At 39.0% G+C, this 11198-nt stretch overlaps 1 protein-coding gene and 1 pseudogene across 2 annotated transcripts in view; one reads left to right on the top strand and one right to left on the bottom strand.

Annotated features, from left to right (window-relative positions):
- Positions 1 to 11198, top strand: part of LRBA (LPS-responsive vesicle trafficking, beach and anchor containing) — a 944588-nt gene that overhangs the window by 77872 nt on the left and 855518 nt on the right. The gene's annotated exons all lie outside the window — the stretch shown is intronic.
- LOC102834344 lies at positions 8713 to 9168 on the bottom strand (annotated as a pseudogene).

The following is an 11198-nucleotide window of genomic DNA, read 5'->3' as shown; positions in this document are numbered from 1 at the left end:
CAAAAGCATCAATTCTTCTACGGTCTTCCTTATTCACTGTCCAGCTTTCACATGCATATGAGGTTATTGAAAATACCATGACTTGGGTCAGGCGCACCTTAGTCTTCAAGCTGTTATCTTTGCTCTTCAAAGATTAGGATATGAAAATTCATCTTTTTTGAGAAAACTTTTAAGAGAATAATATGAAATATAGATCTTTTCATGTATTCAAAATTATGCTATTTCTCAAAATTGGATTTGTAGCATCTTCAAATTAAATTTAATAGTGTATCTTAAAATAATTCAGAAGCATTAAGAGAATGAAAACAGAGATGCGGGTGGTAAAATAATAAGTGATGCTAAATTGTATGATTTCAAACAGTATAAACACATGCTCAAACTCAAATACTGAAGTAATTGATTTATATATGGAACGCATGGCATTTTTGGTATCTTATTGTCTATGTTGTTTTGATTCCAAATAATGTAAGTGTAGTGGACTTCTGACTATTTGTCACTTAATGACAGATTTCCGATTTTTAAAGTATATCACTGCTGTAAATCACTAGTTTGCTAGATTGAACTAGTAAGCTATTAAAGAACATGGCAGTATTTACTGTAGATAAATGCAAATTCAAAAAGGTTCTATGTATGAAGGTTTAAATGATTTATTAGCTTTCAGTACACACACGAATCTGAAATTATGTAATGTATTTAGAAAATATCATTTCCTGTTTGAAGGTTCAAATCTGCACATTTATTCTTTAATGTGAGAATTAATGTCTGTAATAGGATGCAGGTTTTCCTTGTTATCTGAAAGTAGAGTTCCTATGAAGACTTTTGTAAGCTAAAATGTTAAAAGTGAAGAAGCAATTACTGTTATTTTTTATTCAATCCCATACCTCAAAAATAACTTACCAAATCATACCAAGTAACACACAAAACAAAAAATAACACAAATAGTATTCACAGACACAGTTCAATGTATAGTGGCTTGATACTTGAAGGCGCTTGTGGGGCGGGGTGGACACACACCACTCACTGCTCAGGTGTATGTTGTTGTTGTTATGTGCTGTGGAGTCGGTTCCGACTCATAGCGACCCTGTTCAGGGTTTCTGAGGCTGTAAATCTTTACGGGAGCAGAAAGCCTAATATTTCTCCTGCAGAACAGCTGGTAGTTTCGAACTGCTGATCTTGCAGTTCTCAGCCTAATTCATAACCACTATGCTATCAGAGCTCCTTGTAGTGCTCAGGTGTATAGTGCTTCTTTAATGGCTTGCTCTTTAATGCTGCACACTAGTTTTGCCTTTTGCTTTTTTTGGTAAAATGGCAATCCTCAGAATGCTTTCAGTTTGTGAAAATGGGTTCCAATGTAAGTCTTTTGTAAAAGTATAGTATTATAAAGTGAACTTTCAAAAAGCAGAGAATACCTGTGTATATTGTTTTTAAGTGCTGTGGATATTTTTTCTGACCCAGAGTTGACCCTGTTGTATAGAGTTTCCGAGGAGAAGCTAGTAAGCTTAAACTGCCAACCTTGGGGTTCAAACCGACCTTGCAGTCCAGCGCATTAACCCGTACTGCCACACCAGGACTCTGTATAGTTAATCTCTATTAGGATGTCAGTAAACAGGCATTACCCAGGTTACCTGCATCCGATTTACAGACAACCTGTCTGTCATTTCTGATGAAGTGACACAGGAACAAAGCCAGAGTCTTACTATTTGATAAATTTGAAATGGTACTTGGAATGGGAAAATTGCACAGTGAAGCCCTGGAATAGGAGATTATGAAGAAGGGTAGTGTGACCCTTTTCAGGAACTTGATGTGTGAGATTGGATTATTGGTAGGACTATAGGACAGTGATATACATTCAAAGTGGTGCCGTTGACTGCCATCTTTAAGCACGGAAGTCTGTTTTAGACTGTTCACAAAATCCAGTGGTAAAAGATTTGGTTGCTATGCAACACATCTGCTGCCTCTCTTCTGTAAGAGAGAAATTAACTGCAAAGATTTGACCTGTAATGGCAATCTTTCAAATTTACCATAACTTAAAAAATTTGGATCTGTTCTGGTGACAATTTCTTGGCCATGATGAAATTGGTATGAAGCCCTGACAAATTCTTTTTTATTTTTTATTTTAAGGTTTATTTAACAAACCATATACCTTGTTTCATTACAATGATTATAATCCCTTCCATGTATCATCAGTTAACAGTATTTCTCTCTATATGCTTTAGCCTTTTAAAAAAACCCCAAAACAAACAAACAAAAAAACCCACCAAAAAACCCCACTCAGGCATATATAATAATTTACATCTCTAAAGGGCACATTCTGCAAGGCTGCCTCCTGGCCACCAACTTTTAGTCCCTCCCTTCCTATGAATCTAGAGTCCTCAACCGCTCCCCTTCTTCATGCCCCATCTCTGCCTCCATCTCTGGCACCGCTGCTAATCTGAATAAGGTCCTGCTTCTGCTTGTGCGCTTCTTCCTTGATGGTCCTAGGGTTTTCTGTTTCTGGACTGTAAGATTAACCACTCCTCTGTTTTTGTTACAAAACTTTTACCTTTACAGATAGTTGCAGTTAGTCATAATAACAATTATTCACTATTGAATCATACGAATCTTATCCCCATCTCTTTTTACCAGGCCCATGTAAACAAGATGAAATCTATTCTGTGTGGACACCTTCTCCCCCCCCCCCCCATACTTTTAAACTAAACTCCCTCTTGAAACCTTGTAAACCAGTCATTTCATGCCTTTATCGCCCCCTCATTTTAGGTAGTCCGTGTCTAAGTTGCCTGTCCCTTATCTACCCTGTGTACAGAGGGGATAGCCCTGATACTTGATGTGAATACTTCTTCCCTCTCCGTTGGTATTTAGAGTAAATACCTCTCTGAGTATAGGTCAGGCTTATGAAATTGTAGCAATTTACCTTAGATTAAAAAAAAAATTTTTTTTTTTGCAATCTTCCTCTAGTCGAGTTCTGATTATCATCAGCCATCGAGGCTAGGTCAAAAGGGTCTGCAAATTAGGGTGTTCTTGTGCATTTCCCCTCATTTTATATCCGCTGGATGCTTCACTCTCAGCTTTAGCCCTCTGTGGCTGTGTCCTTGTCCATGGGCTCAAGTGTCTTCAAGTCTCACTGCACTTTGGAGCAGCCAGCCCTTCCTCTTCTGTCTCTCATCTCCAGGTCAACAGGAGTCAATGGACTATGTTTGAACTCAGCCCATTTCTTCATTGCTGTCTTTCCTCCTCTTCCACTCACCAGTAGACCAATGTGGTCACCAGCAAGTTTACATGCCTGCTTGTGTGTTCCTTTTGAGTTTCAGTCTTAGAGGGGTGTTTGTCCTGAAGGAACTTTATTGCTTGCCTTGATGTCTTCCTGGAAAACAGCTTGCTTATTCTTGTAGTAGCCAGTCATGCTGACCTTTTTTTGTTGTTGTTTTCTGGTGATCTTTCTTTCAAGATGTATCTTCTGTCACTGTTTTAGGCTGTTCTGCTTGTTCTTTCTAGTGGGAATGTCCCACCACATAAGGTTCTGGATGGGCCTTAGGATTCCACCTAATGTACTATAGTCAGCAAAGGCTTTACATGAAGACTTTTTCACTGGGCAAGCTCTAGAACCCCTTTTAGATATTCCAGTCAGTTATAGGCTGAAGATGGGCTTACAAGTTTTTTCTAACCATATTTCCCAACATTCCTTTGTATCCCACTCAAGTGTCTAATTAACAATAATAGGCAAGGGAAACCAATAATCATAAGACAGTCAAGCATTTTAGTATTATTTCCCCTCTTCAAGGTCTACCTAGATCCCTGTATCCCAGAGCCCTGTTGTTCCAAGGTTGAGCATGCATCATTATTTACCTTTGTCCCACTTAGGACATGCAAACCTGTCTCAGTGTTCCCCTATTTATCTTGTTCTTCTGCCTCCTCCCCTTTCTTGTATTGCCCTCTAAGACACCTGAACTAAACCCCTTGCCCCAACCCCATTGTTGTGGTTACCTTATATTCCACTAATTCTTCCCTCCATTAAAGACAAGTCTGTTTTATCCTGTAATCTACCTGACCTCCCCACCATCTGGATTCTGTTCCTCTTTGTTTGCCTTCTTTCACATTGAAATTGTTTTTGATCATAGAATGACCTCCCAGATCCTCTGTTCTTATAATTTTATTCTGTTCTTGACTCTTCCATTTGTCGATTGAGTCCAGGGGGATGCTGCCTCGTACATCATTCTGTATTTGTTGTCTGTTCTTATAGGTTCTCAGTCCACAGAACTTCCTTTAGGATGTTTTTCATAGCAGTGTTGTCTTTGGCAAAATCCCTTAGCCTCTGTTTATCCTGGAATATTTTGATTACACCATCATATTTGACAGCTTTGCTGGGTAGAGGATTCTTGGGTGGCAGGTTTTTTTCTTTCAGGGTTTTATATGTTTCTCCCCATTGCCTTCTTGCCTGCATGGTTTCTGTTGAGAGATCTGAGCTTAATCTGATTTGTTTGCCTTTGTATGTTACACTTCTCTTTTCTGTAGCTGCTTTCAGGATTCTGTCCTTATCTTTGATTTTGGAGAGCTTGATTATTATATGTCTTGGTGATTGTTTTTAGGGTCTATCCTTACAGGGGTTCATTGAGCTTCTTGAATGCTTATCTTTTCACTCTTCAGGATGTTAGGAAAATTTTCTTCCAGAAGCTCTTCAACTATCTCCTTTGTGGCCTTGTGTGATTGTTCCTGTTCCGGAATGCCGATAATTCTTAAGTTATTCCTGTTCATGTTGTCCAACATGAATCTTAGGCCTTCTTCAGACTTTTTTATCCTTTTTTTTTGGTTTGCTCTTCTATCTTAATAGTGTTGATGGATTTATCTTCTAGCTCACTAGTTCTGGCTTGTATCTCTTCTAATGTACTCGTTTGCCCTTTCAGTGTATTGTCCATTTCTGATACTTTATTATTGTTTGGACCTCTTTCTGTAGGTTTTGAATGGTTTCCAGTGCTGTATCTATTTTATGTTATTGTTCCAGTAGTGCTTTCCTGACTTCTTCCTTATTTTTCTCATCTCCATTGTATAATGTTTTGATATATTTTATAATCATTTATTGGAATTCCTTCTCAGGCATATCCAGAGCCTGCCCATCTTCCAGTATGGAGTGTAGGTCTACTTCCACTTCATTTGCCTCAGTCACTTTATCTCGTTTCTGGACATGTGCTGATGTGGTCATCTGTTTCTGTTTTGGGGGCATATTCAGGATTTAACTTTGTCTTTCATACTTAGATGGGTGTGTATTTTGGTATTTTTTATGCTTTCTGAATGCTTCCAGGTAGATGTGATCAGGAAATGGACTACCCTTTTCACTCTCCTTTCTGAGAAATTTCAAGATGCCACTGTTGGTTGTTGTAATGTAACTGAGGATTTAATTTTTGGCCTATTTCCTTTTAGTATGCCTGTCCCGCTCCACAATCCCTGTTCAGGCCTTTTTTTCTAATTATAAACAGTTCTGGCCTGGCAGTGGCCATATGGTTTTTAGTGGAAACTGTCACTTTAAATTTTGAGGAGGTCTGTGTGCATGCGTAGTAGAACCCTCTGGAAGTCGGGGTGTGGGTGGGGTGTCCACTCACTCAGGCATCCCCTCTAGTCACCAGAATGGAGGTGTGCAGACAGCAAGAGACCAATGAACAGATAACCAAAAAAAAAAGAATGTCCACGGCTTTATTTCTGTGGTTCTGTCAAGTGTCCGAGGCTGATCTGATCTTTACCTCGCTTGGTCTCGCCCAAGATGGTGACTCCAGGAGCAGCTGAGCGTCTTGAGTTAGAAAGCAATGTATTTCTTGCTTCTGTTACAAATACCCCTCTCTGTAAGCTTTCCAACCTTCTAAATATTCATTTATATGTGGTTCATAGTTCTGGCACCATCTCCTGAGGTGCTTGATCCTGTATTATGTATTGTTATTAACAGAGCTCTTCACTGCACGTCCACCCTCTCCGCCATCTTGTTTGTTCTCCTGACAACTTCTTAAAGACAGTTAGGCATAGTTCTCCTATGTAACCCAGAAACTATTTCATAAATGCAATTTTTTGGGTATAACATTTCTAGCCTTTTTTAGGTATAGGGCAAGAGTTCAGTAGATAAGTCTTGTTTATTTTGGTTGGAGTTGAAAAGGAGATAATATAAAAGAAACTAGGACTGTATGTCTTTTGATAGCTTCAGAACTTGCAGTCACAAAGGATTGCCTTTTTTTTTAATGACTTTTATTTTCTACCAAGCAGAGATTCATTTAGTGTAATGTACTCTTATTTTCAATTGAAAATAATCATTGGAACAGTAATTCCTGTGACTACATGTCACCTCACATACAGTTAAAAAAAAAAAAAAAGGAACTATATTTTCATATAAATAATGCATGTGTTACAAGGATTCTGCAACCTGCACACACCTTTGTGCATTAGTTACCTATGCCTTCTGTGCACATTGTGATAATGTGCACATTATTTGTGTCAGCATGTTTGTGAAGAAGTATGGTGAACTTTTTATTTTGAAATAATTCTGGATTCACATACAGTTCTGGGAAGTAATCAAAGAGATTCCTTATATTCTTTACACAGTTCTCCTCAATGGGATTGTCTTGTAAAACTTTAGTGTATAATACTGATTTTGATACAGTGAAGATACAGAATATTTCCATTACTACAAGGATGCTTCACTTGACCTTTTTCTTGACACACCTACTACTCCTCTCCTGTCTCCCTTTCTTCTTAATCTCTTGTCAGCCACTAATTTGCTTTGCATTTCTTTAATTATTTCATTTAATAATTTTTCATGAATGGAATCCTACAGTATGTAACTCCCCACCCCCCAGTACAATGCTCTGGAGATTCATTTACATTATTGTTTGTATAAGTAGGTTTCTTTTTATTGCTGAGGAGCATTTCCTGGTATGGATGTACCACAGTTTAACTGTGTTCCCACTGAAGTACATCTGTATTGTTTCTAGGTTTTTACTATTATGAAAAAAGGTGCTGTGAACATTTTGTGTGAACGTATGTTGTATTACTACAAGGAGTGCAATTGATAAATCATGTAGTAATATCTTTAGCTTTTTAAGAAACTGCAACTTATTTTTCAGAGTGGTTGTACTATTTTATATTCCCACCAGCACTATATGAGTGATTCATTTTTTCTGCCTCCTCAGAACATTTAATGTTGTCACTGTTTTCTTATTGTTAAGTGTTATTAAGTCCAACTCATTGTGACCCCTGTAATAGAGTAGATCTGCCTCAAAGTGTTTTCTTGACTGTGATCTTTATGGACGTAGAAAGCCAGGTCTTTCTCTTAAATAGCCACTGGATCGATTTGGTTTGCCAAGTGCTCTCAGCTGTTGAGCCACCTGTTCTTCTTCTTGTCATTATTTTAGCCATTCTGATGTATATTGGTTACCTGGGCTGGTAACCTCAAGGTCAGCAGTTTGAAACTACCAGCTGTTCATGGTAGAAAGATAAAAGTTCCTGCTCCTGTGAAGATTTACAGCCTCGGAAACCCTATACAGGGTCACTATGACACGGAACCACTACTACCACCAATACCAGTGGTTAATAGGGGCTCCTGGTGTGGCTCTGGAGGATCAGCACTGGACCGCAAACCACAAGGTGTAGGCCGTTTAAACTCATCAGCTGCTTCTTGGAAACCGTTACTGTGAGTGGAACCTACTCCACAGCACTTAACAACAACAATGGCTAATAGAGCTCTGGTAGTGTAGTGGTTACGAATCGGGCTGCGAACCTTAAGGTCAGCGGTTCGAGACTACCAGCCGTTCCGCGGGAGAAAGATGAGGCTTTCTACTCCCGTAAAGATTTACACCCTCGGAAACCCTGTACAGGGTCGCTATGGGTCGGAACCAACTCGATGGCACTTAACAACAACAACAACAACTGTATGATAAGCACTGGATTGTTAACTACAAGGTTGGCATTTCAAACCCATTAGTCACTCCTTAGATAACCCTATGCAGGGTCACAATGAGTTGGAACTTTGCTTAACAACAGCTTATAATTGCACAATTATAGCTTTAGTTTGGACATTTTTTCATGTGCTTGTTTACGATCTGTGTCTTTTTCATTGAAATATTTGTTCATGTCTTTTACACATTTTCTAATTGGGTTGTTTGCTTCTTTCCTGTTATGTGTTGAAAGTTTTCATAAATTTCAGATACCTACCTACCTTCCAGAGCCCTGGTGTGGTGCTGTGGGCTATTGCCTCAGACTACAGAATCATTTGAACTGCAAGGTTGGTGGTTCAAGCTCACCAGCTGCTTCCGGGAAACCCTTTACAGGGTCACTATGGGTCGGAATTGTTTCGATGGCACTTCACAACAACAGCCTACCTTCCAGTTGCCATTATGTTGATTTTGACTCAGAGTAGCAGCATATGTATCAGAGTAGAACTGTTTCATAGGATTTTTTTTATACCACAAGAAAATTGGAAGAAAATAACTTTATTCTAATTAATTCAAACAATTACATCACAACAGCTAGTTTAAGGAGGCCTCACAAACTTCTGCCCAGCCCCAAAATTAACTTCACCTCCAAGCTCTCCTCCATGGTGATTGTGAAGCAAGTGGGCTCTTGATGAGGGAGGAGAGGGTTAACAGGTGCCACACACATTACACTAACAATTGTAGTTGTATGCTAAATTAACTTGGTCAGGAAAGATGATTTTCTGTTTCTTTAACTTGAACTTCTTGATTATGCTAATCCATTTGCAAATGGGCATTGCTGCTGCACCTCACTGAACCCCTCACAGAGCTTGAGGTCATCCTGGTTCTGGGCACACTCCAAAAATTGTTTCATCCCATAGTGGCAAGGGCCGAACTGCTGCTGCTGGTGGTGGTATGCTGGCTGGGCGCCCTGAGGCTCCTGGTAAGTGATGTCAGGCCTTGCTGAGGGCTCAGGTTGACTTCCTCCATTGAAGCCTCCAGTGATGGCATGGCCCAGCATATTCCCAACAGCAGAGCCCATGGCCACACCAGCAGCTGTGGTCGCCATCTGGGCCATCAGACCTGGCTGCCTGGGGGCACGGTGGGGACTGAACGCTGCTAGCCGGTAAGTGGCTGGGGCTGGCCTGGGGGCAGCTCTAATCTGAGGTGCCTGGCTGGCTGGAGGGGCCACCCCGGAAGTGCAGCTCCGACTTCCACGTGGCATCTGCATTTGGTGGCTGGGGGATTTTGGATACAGGGAAACCCTAAGGACTGGGCTGAGCGACTTCAGCTGAGACTCAGGATTTTTGAAAGTGATTTTTTTGTAAGTAGATTGCCAAGCCTTCTGAGACACATCTGGGTGAATGTGAACTGTTAGCTTTTTGGTTGGCATTTGATTGCATTAACTGATTGCATCACCCAAGGTCTCCATATATTTTAGATACTTTTCTTTTATTGAAGATGTGATTTGCAAATATTTTTAGTCATTTTAGCTTGTCTTTTCATTCTGTTATTAGGGCCTTTCAGAAACTGAAACATTTAAATTCCGATGGAATTCATTTTTACTTTTATGAATCGTGCTTAATTATTGATTAGAATGAAATTGTTGACTACTTCAATTTTTTCTCCATTTATCACGATGCTGTTTATAGCCCAGTTGTGAGTTATTTTTATTTTTTATATGTGTGAGTTTTTTCACTGTAGAGAGTAATTTATACTGAAGGCTGTATTCTTTGACTTTCATTAGTAAGTGGTTCAGGTTTTGTCATTTTTGTCCAGCAAGGTAGTTATCATCTACATAGTTAATATTTCACATACCAGTTGGGTCACCTATGTGTAGAAGTTTCAATGAGATTTCCAGACGAAGCATGCTAGGAAGAAAAATCTGGCAATCTATTTCTGAAAATTATGCAGTGAAACCTTATGAGAAGTTTTAGGTGTCTACACCTCCTCTAATCCACAGTGTCTTGATTACTATTATTATATAATAAGTCTTGGATAAAAGTGATTTCTCCTACTTTACATTTCTTTTCTCAAGATTCCTTTTATTATTCTTTTCCAAATAAATATCAGAATAATATTTTTATATTTTCCAAAGGCAAAAACCTTGATGGAATTTTGATAGGAATTGTGCTTATTATCTACAGGAAGTTCTTGGGTTATGAAAGATCTCAGTGATAGACAACTCCTATGTGCCTTTTGTTGTTTTTGTTAAGTGCTGTTAAGTCGTTTTGACTCATATTGACCCTTTATAGAGTTTCCAAGGAGCAGGTGTTAGGTTTTAACCACTGACCTTGTGTTAGCAGTCCAGTGCATATCCTACCATGCCACACCAGGACACCACTTGCCCTTTAATGTTCTGTGAATTTGCTTTCACTTTAAAAAACGATTGAGCCTACCTTACTCTCAACAAATTCAACTTCATAATTACCTTCACTTGCTGCATGCATAACTTTTAAATCATTGCAAAGGCTTTGAGCTTTTTCTTGCACTAAAGTAAGACTAAATAACTTTCTTCACCTGTTCGAACTCACGTACAAATTCCACTTAAAGATTTAGCCACATAGTTAGGAACAGATCTTATTTGCAACCTGGAGATTGCCTATATATTAATTTAAGGTGCTGCAGGATAATGTGCTAGACCACAAGGTCAGTTTGAGCTGCAAGGTTGGCAGTTCAAATCCAAAAACCACTCCTAGGAAACCCTATATAAGGTCGCTATAGTTGGAACTGACTTGATGACACTTAACAGCAGCAACTGCATCTATACTATTAACAAAAAGTAATGCACTTTTGGTAAAAGTTTATTAACTAAACTGTTGATGTTTTTGTCAAGTGCCACTGAGTTGGTTCTGTCTCAGAGTGGTCCTGCGTAGTGTTTCTGAAGAGTGACTGGTAAGTTTGATCAGCTGACATTGCTGTACACATTTTTCAGTGATATAGGTAATGTTTTTCACAACGTTCTCATGATTTCTGTTCTGGTTGTTGCATTTCCATTCCTTTACCTTTCATCTTTTGCTGTAGGGTAACTAGGTAAAAACATAGATGATTTTCTTTTAATGGGACATAGTACTCACAGTTGATATTGTTTATTTCATGAGGCAGTCTGTAAGGTGACCTCTGGGAGTGACATCAGTATTAAAGTTTAAAGGATGATAGTCTTAGGAGTTCCTCAAGTCTCAACATGTCCAGTAAATCTGGCCTTTTTTTTTTTTTTTTTTAAAGAATTTGAGTTTTATTCTACATTTTCCTCTC

The sequence above is a fragment of the Chrysochloris asiatica genome, unplaced genomic scaffold, assembly GCF_000296735.1.
Source record: "Chrysochloris asiatica unplaced genomic scaffold, ChrAsi1.0 scaffold00155, whole genome shotgun sequence".
NCBI classification, from domain to species: Eukaryota; Metazoa; Chordata; class Mammalia; order Afrosoricida; family Chrysochloridae; genus Chrysochloris; species Chrysochloris asiatica.
The sequence above is the reverse complement of the archived record's forward strand: the minus strand, read 5'-3'. Positions and strand labels throughout refer to the sequence as shown.